The 10,372-nt window shown below is 50.5% G+C and overlaps 1 protein-coding gene across 4 annotated transcripts in view; it reads right to left on the reverse strand.

Moving 5' to 3' along the window:
* ADAMTSL4 (ADAMTS like 4) overlaps positions 1–8,502 on the reverse strand; it is a 63,124-nt gene extending 54,622 nt beyond the window's left edge. For 2 of the 4 annotated variants that reach the window (XM_050930386.1, XM_050930381.1), the window contains exon 1: positions 7,530–8,203. The gene's annotated coding sequence lies outside the window, so the exon portion shown is untranslated. Of the gene's footprint in view, positions 1–7,529; positions 8,204–8,419 lie in introns of those variants that run through there. The other 2 variants (XM_050930384.1, XM_050930382.1) reach the window with 2 other exon arrangements.
* Positions 8,503–10,372: the final 1,870 nt, after the last annotated feature.

Below are 10,372 nucleotides of genomic sequence, written 5' to 3' on the forward strand. Positions count from 1 at the left end.
CTTCCAAAACACACCAGGGCTTGGAAGAGTTTTTCTGGGTGGGGCCCAGATCTGGGTTATGAACTGAATCCAAGCCCCCATTGTTAAAGAAACAGCCCTGCTCGGTTTTATTCAGATTCAAGAGCACAACGGTTCTGATAACCTCATATGAGCCACCATTCCTTTGCAGCAGGGAGGTGGGGGTGGGGAGGGAGCAAGGGGAGGGGGAGAAATATGCTAGAGGAATTAAGTGTTCAGGGAAAGCAGAAAGCTAAGACAGATGTTTTCGCACAGAAAACAGGAGGTGATTTGCAGATAACGTTGGATGCTGTGAGCTAACTGTCTAGCAAGCCATTTTAATAACACACAAAAAACAATGAATAAAACCAATGCTGGATGCCAAGACAGCTGATGCCTAGTGGAAAAAACTTTCAGGAACACTCTGTATGGAAAAGATCCTGCCTTCGCTCCTTTTATTGCTCTCTCTTATTAAGGGACTCGAGAACTTTTTGCATGAGAACTCAGGAATTTGGCTCCAGTGCTTATAAACTCCCTACCTGAAGTTACAACATCACAGTCATTTCTGTGGCAGTCAGCTACAGGCCTGCCAACTGCAAGCATCCTAAAATCACTCATCAGGCCCCTCAAAATCATCAGATTGGCTTAAAAATAACAAATAATGCATTTTGAGTTCTTTTTATCTGCTGTCTGGATTTTGAGCCTTCAGGACACACTCAGTACACAAGCTTTTATCTGCCACTGTGAGGGCTAGAAACCTTTTTCTTTTAAACCGAAGGTGAGTTTCTTGTACTGTCACGGGACTCCAGGAGCTGGGGGTTTACAAAAAACCCACACCAACTATCGTGATAAAATATCAAGAGTCGGCAACGCTGACACCAGAAACGAGAAACATGATGTGAGGAGGGAGAAGGGGAGCCCCAGAGAGCGGCAAAAACCTCATTTTCATGCAAATAATCCTGACAGTAATAAAGAAAAAGAGAGAGGAAAACCCTCCATTATAACTAGCTGGCTCAAAACAGGACCGTTTGCCTGGAGACATTTCCCACACAGCATTATGGTCCTTCTGCCCCTTTCTCACTGGACAAGCTGTTTCATGTTCCCTACTAACTAACAGCTGGATGAGAGCAGAGGTTAGGTCCCTAAACAAAAGCCAGGTCTTCACAATAAAATGGAGATCCATGATCTTTGCAAAGAGCGAGGAGACCCTAAGGGGGGAAGAAGAGTAGTAAGTCATCCCCCTCTTCCCCTGATCTTTAGCCTGACTCAGGGCTGGGCCAGCCCATGTGATAATTTAGAGCAGCCTAAAGGCTGCTCTGAGCCACACGCCCCCAAAGGATCTTTACACCAGCCAAGGACTGCAGGAGCACTTTGCATTATGGCTCCATCTCCTCTCTCCATCAGCCCCCTGCACCTGGTGGGATATAGGCAGCATAGAGCTGATCAGTTAGATGGGACAGTGATGAAAAGGGGGTGTAGCTTGGGACCAAAACCCAGTCCCAACTCATTTTGTCTGGCCCGTCCCATCACAGATATGGGGCCTGAGTGTCTTTGAAAAGAGACTTTCTCCTCTGTGGGATTTTCAGACCACAGGAGCATCTCGACTAAAACATCGGGACTAAGCACCGACACTTAGCACGTCGGCAGCCCGTTCCAGGGAGGAGGCATTTCATCCACCATTTCATCTAGAGGCGGCCCAGGACTGACACCTCAAATGCCCTCGGACTTTGAGGGGTTAAGGGAATCCAATTCTGGAACCTGAGCCTTATAACTCATCCTCCACTCTTCCCCAATCACTCAGGGAGGCATGTCCCCCAGCTGGTGATAACAGATCACAAAAGTTCAAAGTCAAATTTCCAGAGGGGGCCTTGGATTTTTAGTGCCTCATGTTTTCTGTATGTGTATATATATCTCCTTACTATATGCTCCATTCTATGCATCTGATGAAGTGGGCTGTAGCCCATGAAAGCTTATAGAATCATAGAATCATAGAATATCAGGGTTGGCAGGGACCTCAGGAGGTATCTAGTCGAAGCCCCTGCTCAAAGCAGGACCAATCCCCAACTAAATCGTCCCAGCCACGGCTTTGTCAAGGCTCAAATAAATTTGTTAGTCTCTAAGGTGCCACAAGGACTCCTGTTCTTTTTTCAGAGGCACTGAGCACCCACCACACCGATCAGAATCAACGGGAACTGGGCCTCTCAGCACCCCGCAGGCTGTCTCAAGTTGGGCCCCCCAAATCACTAGTTACTTTGACCCTGATTCAGCAAAGCACCCAGGCACCATTTATCCAAGCACTTAAACACAGGCTTAACCGAACGGGGACAGACCTGAGGACAAGCATAAGTATCTCAGGCCACTGATTTCCCTTCCATTGATTGAGCTGAGTCTGAATAACCTGCCTAAGGGCCTACATTAAGTGTCAGATCTAGGACTAGGCCCCAGATCCTCCAGATTGCCACAACGCCTCCCCGGAGACCCGAGGCTGTTCCAATTCATTACCCTCACATGTGTTCCTTAACACTATGATGTACTCTTTTCTTGGAGATGCGCTGGAAAAGGAGACAGGGCGCTGGGAAATAAAGCAGAGACCCAGAGACAAAAGGAAACGAAGAGCCAACATCAAGAGAACGCTCCCGCTCCAAGCCAAACTGCTACGCTTAGTTCAGTCCCATTAAGAGTCCCTGCCCTCCGCCCTCCTTTGGTTTGACATCTGCTTTACGAGGCTGCTCAGCACCAGCGGCCAAGCGCTGCTCACGTTTTGGAACCCAAGAAAGGATTGCGTCTTCCTGAAGCCCAAGAGTTTCAGATGAGCTCAGCGGGGGGGGGGGGGGGGGGGGGAAGCGTTGCCAAGATCTTTGCAAAATCTCACCATGGGAGCTGCTGGGCGCTGAGTGCTTTGGAGAATCTAGCCCCCGTCGTGGGTGCCGATCCCCTGGAAATCTGGCCCGGAGTTCTTGGTAGAATCTTGCCTTTCATCTTAACAATCTCACCATCTGCATTAAAGCAGAGATCAGCCAACCCCGGTCCTGCAATCAGATCTGGGTGCAGGAGTCCGTCTGCACAGATGCCATTGCAGCTGCAGGCCCACAGCCAGGGTCACACACTGCTGCTGAACGCACCTATAACTAGATGTACCAAGCACACAGTAACGAATCAGCTTCCATCCACAGGGGGACAAGGGCCGATCAGGAAAACTGTGATGCAAACTGGTGCAAATCAACATCCGGGGCAAAAATGTCACAAACAGAGCTGAGTGGGCAGTGGGGATCTTTATCCTCTCATGAAAAGTTTCTATGAACATGACAAAATTTCTACCAAATTTTCCCTCACAAACGATTTCAGCAGGATTTCTCTTGGTCTTAAAGTCAAGCAGCTCCGTTCTAAGTGTTTGCAGAATCAGGGCACATCCACAGTGCAGAACAAAAGCCACATCAGTGACTCTCAGAGCCCAGGTCAACCCACTCCCCCGCTTTCTGGGTTTCACAGCCCCAACACCTGCATTGCTATTTTTAGCCCTGTTAACCCCAGTCAATTGATCCGGACTCAGATACTTGCTGCCACAGGGTTTTTTCTGCAGTGTGGATGTACCCTCATTCAGTCGTGTGTTATAGACACATGATACATGCAAGATCCCTTCTCAAGAGGGCGCTTGACTGAACATTTTAAAGCAGGGGTAGGCAACCTGATTTTCAGTGGCACTCACACTGCCCGGGTCCTGGCCACCAGTCCGGGGGGCTCTGCATTTTAATTTAATTTTAAATGAAGCTTCTGAAATATTTTAAAAACCTTATTTACTTTACATACAACAGTAATTTAGTTCTATATTATAGACTTATAGAAAGAGATTAAAATGTATTACCGGCACGTGAAACCTTAAATCAGAGTGAATAAATGAAGACTCGGCACAGTGCTTCTGACAGGTTGCCGTCCCCCGATCTAAAGCCTGGTCCACACCTAGTTTTCGTCCTGGTATAAAAGTGCCTTATGCTGGAATAGTTTATTGCCCCTTCCTGTAAGCACCTTTATAACGGTATAACTACGGGAGGCTTGTACCGCTTTAACTACCCTGGCAGAGTACACTTTTGCAGAGAGAGAAGCCAGCTTGTTAGCAGGGGCGGGGACTCCTGCAATGGAAAGCTACCATAGCATCGCCGGTGCGCGTAGGGAAAAATCCGGTGTTGGGCATCAGCCCGCATGGTTCTTCTGTTTCTACTTTCTTTGATCCCCACGTGAAAAGGAAGCTTCTAAATGTGATATTTAGGCTAGCAGCACATTTACTCCACTCAAAGGAATAAATACGGCAGGGAAATGCTATTTGCTCCTCATCTAATGACATCGCGGGCACCATCTCTTCTGTGTCGGGATGGCACCCAGCACTAAGGGTGGCGCTCTAGAATACACAGAATAATCCAGGGTCATGTTACCATCTGTTAGGAGGGATTTTATACTACAGCGAAGTCATAACACACACACACACACACACACACACACACACACACACACCCTGCCCTGTCACGGGCGTGGATTGTAATCTGAACATTGCAGAGCACTGAAATAGCTTTGGCTTTCCATTCTCTTCCACTATAAACAGAGTTTGTTCCGTTCCAGTCCGCAATTAGCAAGTTCCACTGCACATTATTTTGGGGACCACTCAAAGCTTCTGGGGCTGCTACTGACAGACTATAGGAGATTCAGGATGGATATGAAGTTTAGTCTCTAGGACTCCGTGCTGGTTCTAAACTGACTTGGGCAGACGATTTGAAGGCTCGGGGGCAGGATTTAGGGTTAATGGGTGGGCAGGGGTTAATGTTGGCATTGCCACTCAAATATATGCTTAGAGGAGGCGTATAATATATCCCCATATCCTTGTGAAATAATACTTTGCTCTTATAGATTGCCTGTCATCGGAGGAGGTCAAAACCTTTCTCAGCCAGATGGGATCTGTACTCCCCACTCAGGCAAACTTCCCACGGGAGCCCATGGGACCCTAATCAGTGACATTTCACAACTACTCTATAACGGCAAGGAATAGTCTCCCCTTGGGAAAACAGAGGCACAAAAACAGTGATGTCAGCTCTCCTAATTTAACTGAGAGTCTTGAGTTACTTGGCGCTTTTCTTGCAGCCCCAGCTGCTGGAGTCATGTGAATACATCAAAATCTCAGCTTCCTGGTTGTTTGGGCTTTTTTTTTTAAAGTACATTACTAGCCCTCATGGTTATGAAAAAAGCATCAAAGTCTCAGAATCCTGAGGCCTTACAGAAATCCCACAAAATTTATTTTTTTCTTTAGCAATCTCATCATTTCTAAACTAATCTCATGGATATTTTTTTTTTTGCAGCAAGGGGGGTGTGGAGAGATGACTCATCATTTTCAAACACTTGTCATTGGCATTACTGAAGAGCAAGCAAATGACTTGAACAAGGTCCCACAATGGAAGAACCGGGAAAAGAACCCAGGTGTCATAACTTCCAGTCCCTGATCTGATGATTAAACAAACACTTCTCTTTCAAAGCTAGCTCTAGACTGCAGGATCCCTGAGTCTATCCCAGGGGTAGTCAATTTATTTTTTTTTTTTTGGTCAAAGTCTAAATTTCTTGGTCAAGGTATAGCCAAGGTCCAGACTCCAGTGAAAATAATAAAAAAACCAACAACAATAATAATAATAAGCAAATGAAAAGATTGTGGGGTCTGGAGGTCCGGATTTGGCCTGCAGTCTGCCTTGTTCTAGCTGCTATTACAATGCATATGCCCCAGAGAGAACGCACACAAACACAGTCAGTGTGAAGTCATTTTTTTTCCACCAAGCAATTCCACTCCACACGGGAGCTTCCCAATCAGCACATTGCAATGTAGTGAAACAATCTGGGACTTTATTCGACACATGGCTCTATAAAGGGAATTTTGCTGGGAGTTGACAGCAGGTGGGTTCTGCTGTAGCCCCGCCCACCGCCTGCCACCTCCCAGGGGATTACGGCCCACTAACATTTTCCCTCGGGGATTAAGCCAGGCCGTGTGAACGACAACGGAGTGCAGCGCACGCAGTCCTGGAAGGACTGAGGTTCCAATCACCCCAGCAGCAGCTGCAACAATGGGTGATACGCATCAAGAGGTGGGTTTTAGGGTCTTTTGGGGAACAGAGCCATGGGCTGGGTACGATGGGCTGGCACCAAATTGGGGTGAGATTGAAGCAATGTGTCCCAGAATAATATCTATCTATCTATCTATCTGTCACAGAGAAATGACCCACATCCCACCCTTGCACCTAGGACCACCCAGGCTGGCACTGAGGACTGAATGGGAGAGATGTCATAGGTTTTACTCTTCGAGTATATCACAGGAGGGTAGTGCCAGCCAAACGTGGCTATAGATCAGGGTTAAAAAAAAAAAACCAACAGCACTCTTTACGTTTCTTTATGCGATGCAGGGTCCTTTTACATTTCTCTCACCACAATCCTTTTCTCTTTTAGTGACAACAGCAGAGTGGCCAGTGGCTTCCATTGCTCAGATTCCTCACTGGAGTATCTTGGAAAACTCAGCCCGAAATACCCGGACCCACAGGGTAGATCTGTGCTGGGCCCAGAAATGGCTAAAGGCCAGAGCTCTGCATTTACCTTTCTCTTCCCCTCTGTAACCTGTCCTTGTTTGTAAACATTCTCCTCCCTGCCCTCTTCCCTGAGCCCTTTGAAATGAAAGAATCTGAAGTATTTTTGGATGCCAAAGTGAAACAGTAGAACCGCGTTTTGCTGTTTCCTACTGCACAGAGGCGCTCAAAATCAATAGGGCTGGGGGAGTGGGGGGGTTGCATCAGGTCCAAAGCCTTCAAGGGTGAGAACCACAACTGGGAAGGAGAAAACCGTTGGGGAGGGGGGAGAATTTCTCACTTGCACGTTCCATAAACAAATGTTTCCAGCTATTTCCCAGGCAAAGCTTTGTCTCTGCAAGAAATAAAAGTAAAAGCAAAGTTGATGGGACGCTTTTTTTGTGTGTGTGGCTTGCGAAAGCATCACCTCTGGCTCCCGTTGGCACGTTCCAGCCACTGCTTTCAACACACCCCAGTGCACACAAATGCACACACCGCGGTAACGATGCCACACCCACGATGGGCAGAGAAAAGGGGAACTTTAAAAAGCCAGATTGACTTTTTGTTAAGCCTCTGGTGTCTGAAATATCATGAACCCCCGGCCCTACCCCGTTGCTTTTACAACAATGCGCCCAGTGGTGCTTTCAGGCGGACATCAGTGCAAGGCGAAATATTACTAGCAGATGAAAGATTCATTTGCAACCAAGGGTGGTAAAACAAGACTCATTTTAAACACACACACACACACACACTCTTACACTTTTCTGGCACTTTCTGGGGAGTAGCAGCTAAAAGATTGTCATACACCTGTTGGGGTTTTGAGACTATTAGCCAGCAGCACACTCAGGCAACAGGTTTCAAACTACAGTGAAACTGACCCAATTCCAGTGAGTATCAGGCAGGAGAAATCCACTTAGCTACAGAGAATAATCAAGCCGCGTCACTTACCTTCTTTCTGAAGAGCTCCCGAGTCACATCCAGGGGTAGGGGCGAGGGGGCTGCAGACCGGACGTTTAACCCTTTGGCTCTGGGGTTTGTTTTGAGAAAGAAATTTGCTCCTGGAGAAATAAGGGGGGGGGGGCAGAGATTAGATAGATAGAGAGGATGGATGTGGATAGATAGGGGGGTGTATGGGGACAGATAGATGGATGGGGCGAATGGGGATAGATAGATGGGGGGATGGGGACAGAGAGAGAGAGAGGGCTGTGTGTATGGGGATAGATAGATCTAGAAAAGATCTAGATCGATCTAGAAAAGGGGTGATGGAGGGATAGAAAGAATCAGGAGCTGGATATAATATTTTGGGAGGGAAATCCACTGAGGAGCTGGTAACGCCAGATGTTTCGCTTGGGATCGAACAGCTGGTTCCTTTTCCAAGGCAGAAAACGCGCTTTTCCAGCGTCTCCGGACGCCCCCAGTCCGGCACTGCAGATCCCGGGAAGGTTGCAAGCCCCTCACCCCGCTTCTGCTCCGCGCCCACCTCCCCGTGCAATGCGGGCAGAGGGTCCAGCGGCCGGTCCGGACTCGGCTGTAACTTTCTTGTTGCTCCCTTCGCCCCCCCGCCGCTCCCAAGCTGCCGCGGGCGGGTGCACCGGGGCCGGGTCACGCCGCCGGTCGCTGCCTCTCTCCGCCGCTGCCGGACCGGGGGCTGGTCAGTTCCAGCCGGTCCCCGCGTGCAGCCCCCCAGGCGCGGATCGCAGCAGCAGCCGCCGCCCGGCCTCCTCCTGCCCCTTCACCGCCTCCTTCCACAGGCAGCCCCGGCCGCCCCGCCTCCCTCCCGCAGCCTTCGACCGCGCACCCCTCCCCCGCGCCCGGGGCTTGCTTCCCCCGGCTCCTACCTCCTTGCATACTGCCGGCGAGAGGCTCCCAGCGCCCGGCCTGAGAAAGGACCGAAGAGAAAACCGAGCCGAGCCGAGCCGAGCCAAGAGACCCCCCCCCCACAATTGCCAGCTCTGATTCATACGCCTAACCACCCTCTGACCTCTACACCCCCGGGGGCTGGAAATTCAGTGGGGGTGATTATCCCTCCAAGTGGGGTGATTATCCAAACACCCCCCGGGGGGGAAACTGAGGCATGGAGAAGGGAAGGGACTTTTGCCCAGGGTGACCACATAGCAAGTGTGAAAAATAGGACATTTTTTTTCTAGGAGGGGGGGTGTATAGCTGCAAGACAAAGCCCCTAGTATCCAGGGCCACCCAGAGGATTCAGGGGGCCTGGGGCAAAGCAATTTCAGGGGCCCCTTCTGTCACGGAGTGTGGGGGAGTCCGGCCCTGCACCCCTCTTCCTGGGACCCACAGTGACTCTCAGCCAGCCAGTAAAACAGAAGGTTTATTGGACAACAGGAACACAGGTTACAGCAGAGCTTGCAGGCACAGTCAGGACCCCTCCACCGAGTCCTTCTGGGCTTTCAGGGTGCTTGGATCCTAGCTAGGATACCCTGAATTCCACCCACACCGCCCCAAGCCCAAACTCCAACTACTTCCCTCCTGCCGCTCCCTTCCTTTGTTCCCCTTCCCGGGCAAAGGTGTTTGACCTTTCCCCTCCCTTACCTAGCTCAGGTTACAGGCTCTGGCATCGTCCATCCCCTAAAGTCCTCCCCTGCTCTCCCGCTCCCCACACAGACAGTCCCTACTGCATCACATCTCTCCCCCCTTCGAGACTGAACTGAGCGGGGTCACTCTGCCCAGTGACCTGGGGAAGTTCAGGGTCCCCTCTCCGGGACAACGCATCCGCTGTCAGGTTGGCACTTCCCTTCACATGGACCACGTCCATGTCATAGTCCTGCAGGAGCAGGCTCCACCTCAGGAGCTTGGCGTTGGCTCCTTTCATCTGGTGCAGCCAGGTCAGGGGAGAGTGGTCGGTGTACACGGTGAAGTGTCGCCCAAAGAGATATGGCTCTAGCTTCTTAAGGGCCCACACCATGGCCAGGCATTCCTTCTCGATGGCCGCGTAGCTTTGTTCCCGGGGTAGCAGCTTCTTACTCAGGTACACGATGGGGTGTCTCTCCCCCTTTTCATCCTCCTGCATTAACACTGCCCCCAGTCCCGTATCTGAGGCATCAGTGAACACCATAAAGGGTTTGTCAAAATTTGGGTTTGCTAGAACTGGGCCACTAACCAGAGCCTCCTTCAGCGCCCGGAAAGCCTCCTGGCACTGCTCAGTCCAGATCACCTTGTCTGGCTTCCCCTTTTTGCATAGTTCAGTGATGGGGCCGGCTATGGCACTAAAGTGGGGCACGAACCTTCGATAGTACCCCGCCATCCCAATAAAGGCCTGGACCTGCTTTTTGGTTTGGGGAGCAGGCCAGTCTCTGATCACCTCCACCTTGGCTGGTTCCGGCTTCAGGCAGCCACTCCCCACCCGATGGCCCAGGTAAGATACTTCAGCCATCCCCACCTTGCACTTCTCAGCCTTTACTGTTAACCCAGCCTTTCGGAGTCGGTCTAGGACTTGTTTAACCTGGGACATGTGGTCCTCCCAGGTCTGGCTGAAGACGCAGATGTCATCAATATACGCCACGGCAAAACTCTCCATCCCCCTCAGTAGCTGATCCACCAGGCGCTGGAAGGTGGCCGGCGCTCCCTTGAGGCCGAAGGGCAGGGTCAGAAACTCATAGAGCCCCAGAGGGGTGATAAAGGCCGATTTCAGCCTGGCATCTGCGTCCAGCGGCACTTGCCAGTAGCCTTTGGTAAGATCCATAGTGGTGAGGTACCGAGCACCTCCCAGCTTGTCTAGGAGCTCGTCAGGCCTGGGCATAGGGTAGGCATCCGATACGGTGATGGCATTGAGC

Source organism: Gopherus flavomarginatus, chromosome 20 (genome assembly GCF_025201925.1).
Source record: "Gopherus flavomarginatus isolate rGopFla2 chromosome 20, rGopFla2.mat.asm, whole genome shotgun sequence".
Classification (NCBI taxonomy): Eukaryota; Metazoa; Chordata; order Testudines; family Testudinidae; genus Gopherus; species Gopherus flavomarginatus.